The sequence below is a fragment of the Bubalus bubalis genome, chromosome 20, assembly GCF_019923935.1.
Source record: "Bubalus bubalis isolate 160015118507 breed Murrah chromosome 20, NDDB_SH_1, whole genome shotgun sequence".
Lineage (NCBI taxonomy): Eukaryota > Metazoa > Chordata > Mammalia > Artiodactyla > Bovidae > Bubalus > Bubalus bubalis.
In genome coordinates, this window is record NC_059176.1 from 28,073,512 (window position 1) to 28,088,465 (window position 14,954).

At 44.1% G+C, this 14,954-nt stretch overlaps 1 protein-coding gene across 1 annotated transcript in view; it reads right to left on the reverse strand.

Annotated features, from left to right (window-relative positions):
- NUBPL (nucleotide binding protein like) overlaps window positions 1-14,954 on the reverse strand; it is a 457,415-nt gene that overhangs the window by 143,244 nt on the left and 299,217 nt on the right. The gene's annotated exons all lie outside the window — the stretch shown is intronic.

The window sequence follows — 14,954 nt, forward strand, 5'->3', positions numbered from 1 at the left end:
CAGAGAGAATAAGGAAGAGGGCCTCAGATGATTTGTACAATCAATCCCAAGGTTGTCAAATTGTTCCTTCACTGTGGAATTATTGGTTTCAAAATCCACCCCTAGATTCTGTTATGACAGAAGATCATTTTGGAAAGACAACCAAAGCCCAATCCCAGAGAGTCTCCCAGCAAGTGCTGTGGTAATGATACCAGCGATAATAATGGTGTTAATAAATATCACTTTGTGCCGGTTACAGTTCTAATGCTTCATGTGGGTCTGTGGGGATAGGCAAGAACCATCCTTGGTCAGGTGGCCTCAGCCAGCTCTCTGCAGGACAGTCCCTTGCCCTCTGCTAAGCCTCCAACATACACATGTCTCTTTTAAAAAAAATTTTTAAAACACTTTGCCATCTCATGCAGCATGTGGGATTTTGGTTCCCCAACCTGAGATGGAACCCATGTTCCCTGCAGAGGCGCAGCATCTTAGCCACTGGACCACCAGGGAAGTCCCAGAACAGACAAGTCTTGACTCTTCAACATTCTCGTTCAAGTCTCAGCCAGCCTAGGACCCGGGCCTACTTCTCCTCACCACAAGGATAGAGCAGTAAGCCCCTGAAGGCTGCATTCAGTGGGGTGTTCTTTAGAAGAAAACTCCAGAAGGGACTGTGAGTCTCCAGGAGGCAAGCACTGTTTTTGCTTATTGCTTTTGTTCCTCTAGGGAGCTGTAAGGTGTGGGGGGTGGAGGTCTAATTTGGTGAAAATATGATATGTAAAAAGCATAAGTTAATTCATAAAGTTATTATTGTCTGTCTAAAGCAGCCTATGTAGATCACAACAAACTATGGAAAATTCTTCAAGAGATGGGAATACAAGACCACCTGACCTGCCTCTTGAGAAATCTGTATGCAGGTCAAGAAGCAACAGTTAGAAATGGACATGGAACAACAGACTGGTTCCAAATAGGGAAAGGAGTACATCAAGGCTGTACACTGTCACCCTGCTTATGTAACTTATATGCAGAGTACATCATGCAAAATGCCAGGCTGGATGAAGCACAAGCTGGAATCAAGATTGCTGGGAGAAATATTAATAACCACAGATATGCAGATGACACCACCCTTATCGCAGAAAGTGAAGAGGAACTAGGAGCCTCTTGATGAAAGTGAAAGAGGAGAGTGAAAAAGTTGGTTTAAAACTCAACATTCAAAAAACAAAGATAATGGCATCTGGTCCCATCACTTCATGGCAAATAGACGGGGAAACACTGACAGACTTAATTTTCTTGGGCTCCAAAATTACTGCTGATGGTGACTGCAGCCATGAAATTAAAAGACGCTTGTTCCTTGGAAGAAAAGCTATGACTAACCTAGACAGCATATTAAAAAGCAGAGACATTACTTTGCTGACAAAGGTCCATCTAGTCAGCTACAGTTTTTCCAGTGGTCATGTATGGATGTGAGAGCTGGATCATAAAGAAAGCTGAGTGCCGAAGAATTGATGGTTTTGAACAGTGGTGTTAGAGAAGACTCTTAAAGAGTCCCTTGGACTGCAAGGAGAACAAACCAGTCAATCCTAAAGGAAATCAATCCTGAATACCCATTGGAAGGACTGATGCTGAAGCTCCAATACTTTGGCCACCTGATGAGAAGAACTGACTCATTGGAAAAGACCCTGATGCTGGGAAAGATTGAAGGCAGGAGGAGAAGGGGACAACAGAGGATGAGACGGTTCGATGGCATCACCGACTCGATGGACATGAGTTTGAGCAAGCTCCAGGAGTGGGTGATGGACAGGGAAGCCTGGTGTGCTGCAGTCCGTGGGGTTGCAAAGAGTTGGACATGACTGAGTGACTGAATTGAACCGAACTGAAAGCAGCCTGCTCTGAGGTCACTTTCTGTAATTCCTCAAGTATATTGAAAATAATGAAACCTTATCAAATACATGTGCACTGCATAGCACATACCTGTAAGAAAGTGAAAGTCGCTTAGTCAAGTCTGACTCTTTGGGACCCCATGGATGTAGCCCTATAGCTCTTCTGTCCATGGGTACTCCAGACAGGAATACTGGAGTGGGTAGCCATTCGCTTCTCCAGGGGATCTTCCCGACCCAGGGATTGAACCCAAGTCTCCTGCACTGCCGGCAGATTCTTGACCGTCTCAGTCATCAGGGAAGACCTACAAGTGCTCCTAAAATGCTAGTTGGCATAAACCTTATTTTTCTAGCATGTGTCCTGTGTAGAGCAGGGCAAGCAGGGGAGTAAGAACAGTGTCATGTGGCTCCTGCCCGTGCACTGGCTGCAGAGTCGAGCACAGGGTACCTGGGGCTTCAGCAGCATCATCACCTGTTGTCCTCACCTCACACCCATGAGGGAGGGACCCTCATCCCAATTAACAGATGAGAAAACTGAGGTTTGGGAGTCAAATGATGTCCTCATTATCGCACAGCCATCAAAAGAAGAACTTGTTGGAACCTGGGCTTCTCTGATTCCAATGACCGGAACTAGAGATAAGATGCAAGCAAGACAACATAGAAAAATTCTCCCAAATTATGCCCCAGTTATGCCCCAAAGCCCCCTAATTACAGATGTGATTATAGAATCCTGTCACTTCCTTTCTTTTGCATCTTCCTTGCCTTCCTGATCCAGTCAGAATATATTTTAGATGGGTCTCAAGTGGGGTGTGCCTTTGCCTACAAAGAGCCACTCAAGACACTGGAGCAAGTCAAGCCAGTAGGTCTGTGAATAAACGCCCCCTTCCAGAAGCATCCTTCTACCAGCACAGCTTCACTAGAAGGACTCAGATCCCAAGCTGGTCAAAAGGGCCATCACCCAATGGTGCCAGGTCCAAATAAGAGAGGCACTGGTTACAGAACCAGTGACACCACAGGCTGTCCAAGAGGAGTGCAACAGAAGGTTCTCCAGGAAGCTTCTCAGCGCTCAGGGAAGTTGATCTCTGCAGATTCAGCATCCTGAGGAGCCATTCCAGGCCTGGCATGTTCTAACAAATGCAGCACTCAAGCCCAAGACGTTCAAATTGTTACCTCATGTTAAAGACAGCACAAAGCTGCAAGCAATTAGCACTGCATCTGTGAGACTAGGGAAAGACAACCAAGAGAGCAGGGCTTAAAATGACTATTTTGGTCCATGTGGAAAATTGATATGTTACGTGCATGATAAAATCCTTTCAGATATGCTTTTAAACCTTACATTTTTAAAATTCAGGGTTTAAACGTTATTCTGGGAAAAGCAGCATGAGATCTACAGCATCAGGAGATCCTAAGTAAACTGAAAAGCTGTTGGAACCTTCAGCAAAGGAATTAATGCAATAAATGAACTCAGGCGTTAGTGCAAATGAATCAAACTGCATAAATTATAAAATTTAATCAGTCATGGAATTTCAATACTCAAAGGGACCTTGAAAATTATCTGTTACAAGAGCAAGAATTATGGAAAATAAACGGTCAGGTGGAGAAAATCTCCTGGCTAGAGAAATGTACAAAGAAACAAGAGAGTCAGGACGTAGCAGGCACAGTGAGTGGTTGGAAAGTTCAGGGTTTTGCTCAGCTAGCTTGGGTCTGAAGCTCAGCTCTGCTTCTTGATGGCGGTGTGAACCTGGCTGGGTTGTTTGATCTTCCTAAGTGAGTTTACACCTCTGCAAAATAGGTCAGTGCAACATAAGGTTATCTGAGTCTTAAGGGAAACCATCTATAGAAAAGACTTATTACGGTGCCTGGGACACCACATGGTTCCTGAGAAGTCAGCATTCTCTGCTGCTGCTGCTGCTAAGTTGCTTCAGTCGTGTCCGACTCTGTGCGACCCCATACACAGCAGCCCACCAGGCTCCCCCGTCCCTGGGATTCTCCAGGCAAGAACACTGGAGTGGGTTGCCATTTCCTTCTCCAATGCATGAAAGTGAAAAGTGAAAGTGAAGTTGCTCAGTCGCTTCCGACTCTTAGCGACCCCATGGTCTGCAGCCTACAAGGCTCCTCCATCCATGGGATTTTCCAGGCAAGAGTACTGGAGTGGGGTGCCATAGCATTCTCTACACAAATAGAATCTCAGTGAGCCAGACAGACACACTCACCAGATATCACTGTGGCCTTTCTCCCATCAGTCTATGCAAAAATAAAATAAAATGCAGGAGACCTAAGCACTCAGATTTCTGACTGTGGAGCTGGACATGGTACTCAAGAACGTTTTTGGGTTAAGAAATCATGTTCATAGAAGGGATCTGCATCTCAACTGAGAAAGAAGCCAGACCTGATAAGCAAGAGAAGAGGCCCCAGAGAGACGTGAATCTCCTCCCTTACAAGGGTTAAGTGAAGGCTTCCTGCAATGGCTCTTGATGCAAAACTGCCCCAAAGTTATATAACTCTAGGCAAACATCTGGCCAAAGGAGTTTGAAAACGAGCTTCAGCAGTGTTCTATTTTAGCCTAGAGTTGAAAGCAGTGCTGCAGAGTGACTAACTGAAAAAAGCTGAAGTTTAGCAATTAAGATATTATTCTATGTTTGTGTGTCTTTACATCTTAATATACTTTAGTTTAGCCTTATAATGAAAAGAAGAAGTGTTAATAGCTCAGTCATGTCTGACTTTTTGCAACCCCAAAGACAATAGCCCACCAGGATCCTCTGTCCGTGGAAATCTCCAGGCAAGAATACTGGAATAAGTAGCCATTCCCTTCTCCAGTGGATCTTCCTGACCCAGGGCTTGAACCTGGGTCTCCTGCATTGCAGGTAGATTCTTTACCATCTAAGCCACCAGGGAAGCCCCAGCCTTATAATATAACATTTATTCATCATGCTGAGGAAAGCAATGTAGAATAGTGGGAGAATCACAGGCTGTGGAATAGGACAAACCTGTCCACTGGTATGTGAATAACTATACCTGACTCCGGTGTTGCTGTAAAGTGTGGCCACACAGTTGGTGCCTGATAAGCATTTGTTTCTTCTTCCGTTTCTTCCACACTTATTACATTAATAAGCAGCTCTATTTTTGAATGGAAAAGACGGTGATCCTTGCCTGATGTCATTTCCCACACCAACCAATAGGACTCGAGCTGCTCAGATCAAAACCAAGGAATAGATAGCCCTCTCTGGCACTTGGTGGCTCAGATGGTAAAAAAAAAAATCTGCTGGCAATGCAGGAGACCTGGGTTCAATCCCTAGTCAGGAAGATCACCTGAAGAAGGGAATGACTACCCACTCCAGTGTTCTTGCCTGGAGAATCCCATGGACAGAGGAGCCTGGCGGGCTACAGTCCATCAGGTCACAAAGAGTCGGACACGACTGAGCAACTAACACTTTCTGTTTGGCGACAGTGCACCTGAAGCGCAGACACTGTCTGTGAGGGGATTCGCTCTGGAGCATAATTTCCCAAGCCTTAACTTTCACGCATTGGAGAAGGCAATGGCAACCCACTCCAGCGTTCTTGCTTGGAGAATCCCAGGGACGGTGGAGCCTATGGGCTGCCATCTATGGGGTCGCACAGAGTCGGACACGACTGAAGCGACTTGGCAGCAGCAGCAGCAGCAGCCTACAGTAGCAGAAAAGACGCCTGTGCTTAGAGCAAGAGACAAGGGTCTTCTTCCTATTTTTGCTACTGGCCAGTTTTTTTTTTTTTTTTTTCACCATAGGTAAGTCTCTTAACATGTATTTCTCCCTCCAACTCTACAAAACGAGGGATTTATTTTTTTTTTAAGACTGGACAGCATCCAAAGCCCTTAGAGCTATAAAACCTCCATGTTTCTACAGTTTGGTTCATGCTGTTTCTACAGTTTGGTTCATGTGTGATTGTGTTCTATTTCAAAAGGCACAGGGCCCTGCTCTATGACCTCCATGTTGGTTCAAGTCACTATTTGTTCCCTGAGCTAGAGTCTCCATATAAACAGTGATTGCACAAACAGAATCTGAGTGAACCAGGGTGCCAGCTGTCACTGCCGTACCCTCTGCTTACTGTGGAGATCAGCTAAAGCTGTGTGAGCTGGGAGTAAATGGATCTGCTATGAAGACATGATTTTACCGTGAAAATGAGTTTTCTGATGTGTTTAAAGAAGCAAAAATGCTCTGAAGACATTTATGTCTAAATGATCTCACATGAATTAGGGAAACAAAAAAAAATCACACAACCTCCCAGGCTTCTGCAAGTATTTAGCTACTGTGGGTGATAAAAATCTCACTTAACTCCCAAATGACCCCCTCACCCTGAAATTTTTTTGGTCAGAATTCAAAATAAAATGAGGGCATATACCATTAATGACCTCAATAATCAGACCAATGGGGGCAAGAGCTTTGATTCACTTCTGTAACCTTATAGCTTCCCCAACAGTTGGCAGAATTTTGCACCTAGCAGGCTGGGAGCTCTTTGAAGGCAGAGAACGTATCTTGTTCCTACTGGGCACAGGGCCCTGGTATTTTACAGATGCTTGTATTATTATCTACGAAAGGCCAAACTATGCCCTATGGTTTGCTAGGGCCACCATCACCACCACCACTGAGTACAGCAAACTGGTACTTAAACAACTGAAATCTGTGATTTGAACAGCAGGGATGTGTTTCCTCAATTTTGGAGGTCAGAAGTCCTGAGATCAAGGTGTCTTTGGCAGAACTGGTTTCTCCTGAGGCCTCTTTCCTTTTGCCTGCAGAGGAACATCTTTTCCTTGTGTTTTCACATGATCTTCTCTTTATACATCACTGTTCAAATTTCCTCTTTTTAAAAGGACACTGGTCATATTGGACTGGAGTCCACTATAATAATCTCGTTTTAACTTAATTACCTCTTTAAAGATCATATCTCCAAATACAGTCACATTCTGAGATACTGGAAGTTAGGTCTTCAACATATAAGTTTAAGGTTGCTGTGCTCAGATGCTCAGTCTTGCCTGACTCTTTGCGACTCCATGGACTGCAGCCCACCAGGCTACTCTATCCATAGGATTCTCCAGGCAAGAATACTGGAGTGGGTAGTCATTCCCTCCTCCAGTGGATCTTCCTGACCCAGGGATTGAACCTGAGTCTCCTGCATTGCAGGCAGATTCTTTTACTGTTTGAGCCACCAGAAAAACCCCAATAAATTTAGGAGGGCACAAATCAATCCATCACATTGCTCAGTAAGTGCTGAAAGAGTGAACGGTGGAAGGATAGATGGATGAGTGGATGAACAATTAGGTAGGCAACCAACTCTAGGCAAATTAAATAAATTGACACAATTACTTGTGGAGATTGTTTTTGCTGCAATACTCGAAAGGTTTTTACATATTTTCATCCAGCCTTACAAGATGTTTTTAAAAATTATTACTCACCAAATTCCATCAAGCTGACAAGAAATAGCCACACCCAGACCTATCAATACCATTTCCCCTGTCCCTTGCTATACTCGAGGGAATATTAGTATTTGCCTACAACAAATAACTACTGCCTCTCCTGTAAATAACTGTGTACTTAGTTCCTTTACATTAGGGAAACAGAAAGAACTAAAAGAATAGTTTTAGTTAGATCTGTTGCCTGATATTTCTTTGTTCAGCCTGTTTTTGTTTCTTTTTAACCAAACCTGGCCAGTACTTAGTTTCTAGGTTGTCTTCAGTTCAGTTCAGTTCAGTCGCTCAGGCGTGTCTGACTCTTTGAGACCCCGTGGACTGCAGCATGCCCAGCCTCCCTGTGCATCAGCAACTCCCAAAATTTACTCAAACTCATGTCCATTGAGTCGGTGATGCCATGCAACCATCTCACCCTCTGTTGTCCCCTTCTCCTCCTGCCTTCAATCTTTCCCAGCATCAGGGTCTTTTCAATTGTGTCAGCTCTTCACATCAGGTGGCCAAAGGATTGGAGTTTCAGCTTCAACATCAGTCCTTCTAAAGAACATTCAGGACTGATTTCCTTTAGGATGGACTGGTCAGATCTCCTTGCAGCCCCAGGGATGCTCAAGAGTCTTCTCCAACACCACAGTTCAAAAGCATCAACTCTTTGGTGCTCAGCTTTCTTTATAGTCCAACTCTCACATCCATACATGACTACTGGAAAAACCATAGCCTTGACTAGACAGACCTTTGTTGGCAAAATAATGTCTCTGTTTTTTAATATGCTCTCTAGGTTGGTCATAACTTTTCTTCCAAGGAACAAACGCCTTTTCATATCATGACTGCAGTCACCATCTGCAGTGATTCTGAAGCCCCCCCAAAATAAAGTCTGACACTGTTTCCACTGTTTCTCCATCTATTTGCCATGAAGTAATGGGACCGGATGCCATGATCTTAGTTTTCTGAATGTTGACCTTTAAGCCAACTTTTTCACTCTCCTCTTTCACTTTCATCAAGAGGCTCTTTAGTTCTTCTTCACTTTCTGCCATAAGGGTTGTGTCATCTGCATATCTGAGGTTATTGATATTTCTCCCAGCAATCTTGATTCCAGCTTGTGCTTCCTCCAGCCCAGCGTTTCTCATGATATACTCTGCATATAAGTTAAATAAGCAGGGTGACAATATACAGTCTTGACGTACTCCTTTTCCTATTTGGAACCAGTCTGTTGTTCCATGTTCAGTTCTAACTGTTGCTTCCTGACCTGCATATAGGTTTCTCAAGAGGCAGGTCAGGTGGTCTGGTATTCCCATATCTTTCAGTATTTTCCACAGTTTATTGTGATCCACACAGTCAAAGCCTTTGGCATAGTCAATAAAGCAGAAGTAGATGTTTTTCTGGAACTGTCTTGTTTTTTTGATGATCCAGCAGATGTTGGCAATTTGATCTCTGGTTCCTCTGCCTTTTCTAAAACCAGCTTGAACATCTGGAAGTTCATGGTTCATGTATTGTTGAAACCTGGCTTGGAAAATTTTGAGCATTACTTTACTAGCGTGTGCTGCTGCTGCTGCTGCTAAGTCGCTTCAGTCGTGTCCGACTCTGTGCGACCCCATAAGACGGCAGCCCAGAAGACTCCCCCGTCCCTGGGATTCTCCAGGCAAGAACACTGGAGTGGGTTGCCATTTGAGATGAGTGCAATTGTGAGGTAGTTTGAGCATTCTTTGGCATTGTCTTTCTTTGGGATTGGAATGAAAACTGACCTTTTCCAGTCCTGTGGCCACTGCTGAGTTTTCCAAATTTGTTGCACTCAATAGAGCATCATCTATTCACAGCATCATCTTTTAGGATTTGAAATAGCTCAACTGGAATTCCATCACCTCCACTAGCTTTGTTCATAGTGATGCTTCCTAAGGCCCACTTGACTTCACATTCCAGGGTATCTGGCTCTAGGTGAGTGATCACACCATCGTGATTATCCACATCATGAAGATCTTTTTTTGTACAGTTCTTCTGTGTATTCTTGCCACCTCTTCTTAATATCTTCTGCTTCTTTAGGTCCATACCATTTCTGTCCTTTATTGAGACCATCTTTGCATGAAATATTCCCTGAATGGTCTAGTGGTTTTTTCTACTTTCTTTAATTTAAGTCTGAACTTGGCAATAAGGAGTTCATGATCTGAATCACAGTCAGTTCCCGGTCTTGTTTATGCTGACTGTATAGAGCTTCTCCATCTTTGGCCGCAAAGGTTGCCTTAGCATACTGATTCCATTTGGTAAAGTTTAGAAATGCCCCCAAAGAATTGTAGGCGATCAGGAAAAGACCCACCAGGGACCTCAGGTTGATTTGGTCACTTTGAGTGCTATTTCACCTCTAATGGCATAGAAATTCAGGAGCCTACCCTCCTCTGCCAATGATCTTTCTCTGTGTTTTCCTCTGGTTGTAGAATAATGTTGGTCACAGTAAAATTATCAAGGTGGTTGAAGGTGTGTGTCTGGATGGGGTCAGCAAGGTACTTGTGCTCTGAGCCCTGCCCCGAGATGTCCTGGGTCATGCTGATGGCCACCAGTTTGACTCAGAAGCTCTCCTAGTGCCAGCCTCTGTTCTGATGGGAAGCGCTGCCAGGACACACACCCAGCCTTAAAGAATGAACTCTTTGTGGCACAGCCGGTATGAGACTGATTCATGGTGTTGTGGGACCATGTGGGCACTCATTCATTCATTTATTCATTCATTCCTCTATCATCCATTCCTTACTAGAAACCTGGTTCAGTGGTTAAGCCATAGCATAAGCTTCCCTTGAAGAAGTGTGGCAATTGTAAAAGGTTCCATCGTGTTTCACACCAATTCTGTGCTTTAAATAACAACAGAGAGATACATTGATACTGTGAGTTCTATCTGTATAACATGTGAATTAGGTGTTAAAATTTAAAGACAAATTTATTGTGGTCCTCAGTCGATGACAATGATAAATTATCCTGCTTATGACCCCTGGGCAGATCAGCTACTCTAAATTTAGGATTAACCCAGGCAATTGCTCCCCTGCTGCCTTCCCCCAAGGCTTCCCAGACGAGGTGGTATTACTTAGTATTTCCATGGATGTCACTAGGCATAACGCTGTGCAATTTCAACTCTGTGTACAGAACAGGCCTTTGAGGTTCTAGCTTTCCCCATCTGCAGAGTTCTTTTCTCACCCCACCCCTCCAGACACCCAGGCAGTTGTGATGGGAATTAATCAAATATATTCATGTGCCATAAAACTTCTTGTCAGGGATTCAGACCAAGTGATTTCTGACCTCTCTCTGACTGCCTCTATTTTTAAAAATGTGTTTTAGCTCTCCTGTTTCAGACATGTTTTATTGTATACCACTTCACATTCTTTTTTCAGAGTAGGTAGCGTGTAAATCATAGTTGAAGAAAATCCATCAAAGCAATGTAATATTCCCAGAGCATGAGGAGGAGGCGGCAAGATGCTGGGTTGGTTCCCCTTAGGCCCACCTGGCCAGGCACACCTGTCATTCCCTAGTCAGTCCTGCTCTCTCCAGGCTGAGGAGTGATGGAAGAACCACCCAGAGGTCTGTGAGGAGCCCCACTCTGCCAGAAGTCGAGCGCTTAGCTCACTTGAGCCTTGCTTTGCTGACAATCTCATGTCACAGAAAGACAAGGTTACGGTGACGAGAGCTGCTGCTTGGACCTATTTTTGGCCAGTGGGGTAGAACTAGATGGATGGCAGGATGGAGCTGACTGGCCCTTGGAGACAAAGGGGACTTGCCATCATATGATTTATAAGAGCAAAGAAGGAACATGAGCAGCTAATGTTCCTGAGACTGTAGGAAAGAGGAACTACATAAGTCCAGCAAAAATAAGGTGTGGTTCAATGGACTTAAACTCGGAGGGCAGCATAATGTGGAGGTTAAAGTGCACACGCAGGAAGCTGTACAGACCTGAGTCAGGCCTGCAGCTCCGCCCTCACAGCTGTGCAAATGTCACCTCCCCAGAGCGCAGGTTTCTCACTATAACTGTGAAGAATAAGACCTACCTTGTATGTCGATTGTGGGAATTAAATGAGATAAGGTACATACAGCATAGTTCCTGAATCATGGTAAACACTCAAAGGCTGGCTGTTACTGTTGCTCTTCCCAGTCTTGTAGGCTTCTGAAGTGTGAAGCGCTAGGCTAGGTGCTCTTTGATCCCATGGTCAGAGATTGTAATCATATAGAGCTTGATTCTAGAAAGACTGCAGATTCCACATAATATAATTCTGATGATCTATTCATACCTAATTCCAGAAAGGAAGGAGCAAGGGAGTTATCCCAAGAAATCACTATGTCTCCAATGAGTTTGTATTTACAAAGACACAAAGGCAGGAAGGAGGAACCTGCAGCCAAGAGCAGACACAAAAGAAGGGCATAAAGTGAAAGAATCAAGCCAGGGAAGTGGAAGGCTGGGGCCTGGGATACATGCAAACAGAACAGTTACACTTAGAACAAGAAAAAGAACAAGAGAGGTTGTTGGCCTACTGCTTGGGGCAGATGACACTGTTAACTTTGGCATGATATAGTGTACACAGAATTTACTCAATTCCGAGTTTGTTTCCATCTTCCCTATCAAGAAGAATGATCTGTGAGCCAGAAAGGAGAACAAAAACATGGCCGAGAGGAAATTAAAGTCTGAGATAGTGAGGGGAGAAGAGGAGGGCACCTGCTGCTGCGTTTAAGTCTCCGGGCTCCGATGAATTCCATCTTGGCAGCATCTGTAAGGGCTCCCAAATACTCGCTGCAACAGAGGTGCAAGACAAACAGCCCCAGGACCCTCAAAGAACATGAATTCATCATTACAATATATGAAAAATGGCACTATGATAACGTATACATTTATGAAGCATGGAAGAATTTCCAGAGACTTGCAGGGGGGCAAATGCTTCAATTTTAGTAGCAGAGACTGTTAGCAAAATTTACACCAACTTCATCCCTCTCAGAGGGTTCCTCAAATGTTAGTTTGTTCCACAGACATCCTTGTTTGGAAATGGTAACAAACAAGGCTGCACAATCTCTTTGTGAACCAGGAAGAAAAGTAGAGACTCCTTGATAGTACAAGTAAGAGAACTCAGCGTAGCTCAACTATAATCCCCAAAGAGGACTAGAGAAAATAGGCTAGAATCCATCTGTAAAGGGATTTTAATGGCACACTACTTGGCTTCCAGTGCCTCTGGACACATACAGACAGGGGTCTGGCTTGTAGAATGAAGGAGGTATGCTGACATCTGCTGGGAGAAAGATCAGGAGGCAGTGGGTGGGGTGCAGGAGGGGTTCAGAGAGCAGCTGAGGAAGCCGAGAGCCTGTGTCTGGATCCGAGCTCCACCCCATGATAGCCGTGTGATGTTGACAGAGTTCCTTAGACTCTGACTCCATTTCCTCCCTCTGGAAAATGGGAAGAATAATTGCTTCGACCTCGCTAGATGACGTAGTTTCCATCACTGTGTATTAAAGCATTCAGAAAAGTACCTGATTAGAGAAGTTATTGAGAGCCCAAACCATCTTGTCTGGCTGAAATTATGGAATCTTATAAAAGGAAAGCTATAAAATACTTATAATAAATTCTAATGCCAAATAAGGGAAACAGCCTACAAGTTTAACAATATGGGGTTGATAGTACACATGTATGATGGAATTTGACAGCCACTAACATCATGTTACAGAAGAAGAATTAAAGCAATGAAGAAAATGGGTCAGGGTTAGAAAGAGGTGGTGATGGAGGCAGAGGTGCTCTTTGGGGAAGATGGTCTCTGAAGGATGGTCATGACCAGGGACTGAAGTGAGTCGAGCTGCGCAGTGCTGGGAACAGCAGAGGCCCTAATGCAGGAAAAGGCCTGGATTTGAAGGAAGCACACAAGACTGGAGTGCTGTGTGCCAGGTGTAGAGGAGACGGAAATGGGGTTGGAGAGGCCTCGCCAGGCAGGATCCCTCCAGCCAGGGAAGCTCTAGGGTTTTATTTTCTGTGACATGGGAATCCACAGGAGATTGTAAGCAGGAGAGAGTTAAGATTTTAAAGGATCGCACTGGCTACTTTTTGGAGCACAGGCTATAGGGGAGTAAGAAAGGAAGTAGGGAAACATATTTTGGGCAATAGTAATTTCACAGTTCTGCAGTATTTTAAGAAAAAGATGATGATGGCTTAAGCTGGGAGGAAATGGTGAGAAACGGCAGACTCAGAATACATTTTGAATAGTATGACCCTAATTTTATAAAAAAAAGAAATACACACATGCATATATGCTGGGAAGATGTATATACAGGAAAGAAGAGTGGTTATCTCTGGATCATGCTATTCATGGTGATTTTAATTTTCTACTTTGTGATTTTCTGCATTTTTCCCAACAAACATGTAGTATTTAAAATATCAGAAAAAAAAAGAGGACATTTTTGGAAAAGAAAAAATCAATTATTCAGGGACAGGCCACGTGAGGTGTGGGTCAGTAACTGCCTAAGCAAAGAGACCTTGAGGATTTGACTGACAGCAATTTCAATACCTGTTGACAGCGTAAATGACTAACCAAAAAAGTCATCACGGCAGGTAACAGGACATAATTTAGGGACTGCCTGATTGGGAGCTCACTCTCTGTGGGTGGTGACTGCCCCTTGCACTCTGCTTTATCCAAGCCCACCTGGTGAATGTTCTGGGCGCCACATTCTAAGATCTAAATGAGCTGGAGGAGAACCATCAGGATAGGGAGAGGGCTTCAAACCACACACATGGTAATAAGGAGCAGTGAATGCCCCTGAGGACCCACTCTGTGTCAGGCACTTGAAGTAGTTACAGTGAAGTAGTTACAGTATGAGATGCTCAATTTGACCAGAGGAAAAAGGTGGCAAATGAACATTTTTTGAGCAATAATGGAGCCACTGCACTAAACATTTTTTCACACTTTATTACATCTGATCGTTACCATGATATCTGAGATAAGTATTACCTTTGTTTTGTAGAACGACAGTTCTATGAAATTGAGTTAAGGAAACAGCATTGGCATCCTTATGGACTCTGGAGTCAGAAAGCCTAGGTTCAAATCCTAAGCAGCTCTGTGACCTTGGGCATGCTACTCAGCCTTCCTAAGTCTCAATTTCCTCATCTACAAAAGAGGGGGTATGACACCTATCTCAAGGGACTGTTTGGAGGTTGAATTATTTAATACATCAGAGCACTTTGCACACTATTTTAGCATTGTTAAGAAAGCATGCTTAAAATCACCCTGTGAGTTGGGGAACCAGTGGAGAAGTAAAGAATCCTAGTTACTTTCTAGGAGGTAAAGTCTGTGGATAGAGAAGGATGGGGAGGCTTGTACTGACTTTAAGAAGTAGAACCAGAGCCACTGAACATAAGCGTAACAGGGTGTTTCAGTTCAGCTCAGTTCAGTCGTTCAGTCGTGTCCAGCTCTTTGTGACCCCAAGGACTGCAGCACGCCAGGCTTCCCTGTCCATCATCAACTCCCGGAGCTTACTCAAACTCATGTCCATCAAGTCAGTGATGCCATCGAACCATCTCATCCTCTGTCGTCCCCTTCTCCTCCTGCCATCAATCTTTCCCAGCATCAGGGTCTTTTCCAATGAGTCAGTTCTTCGCATCAGGTGGCCAAAGTATTAGAGTTTCAACTTCAGCATCAGTCCTTCCAATGGATATTTAGGGTTGATTT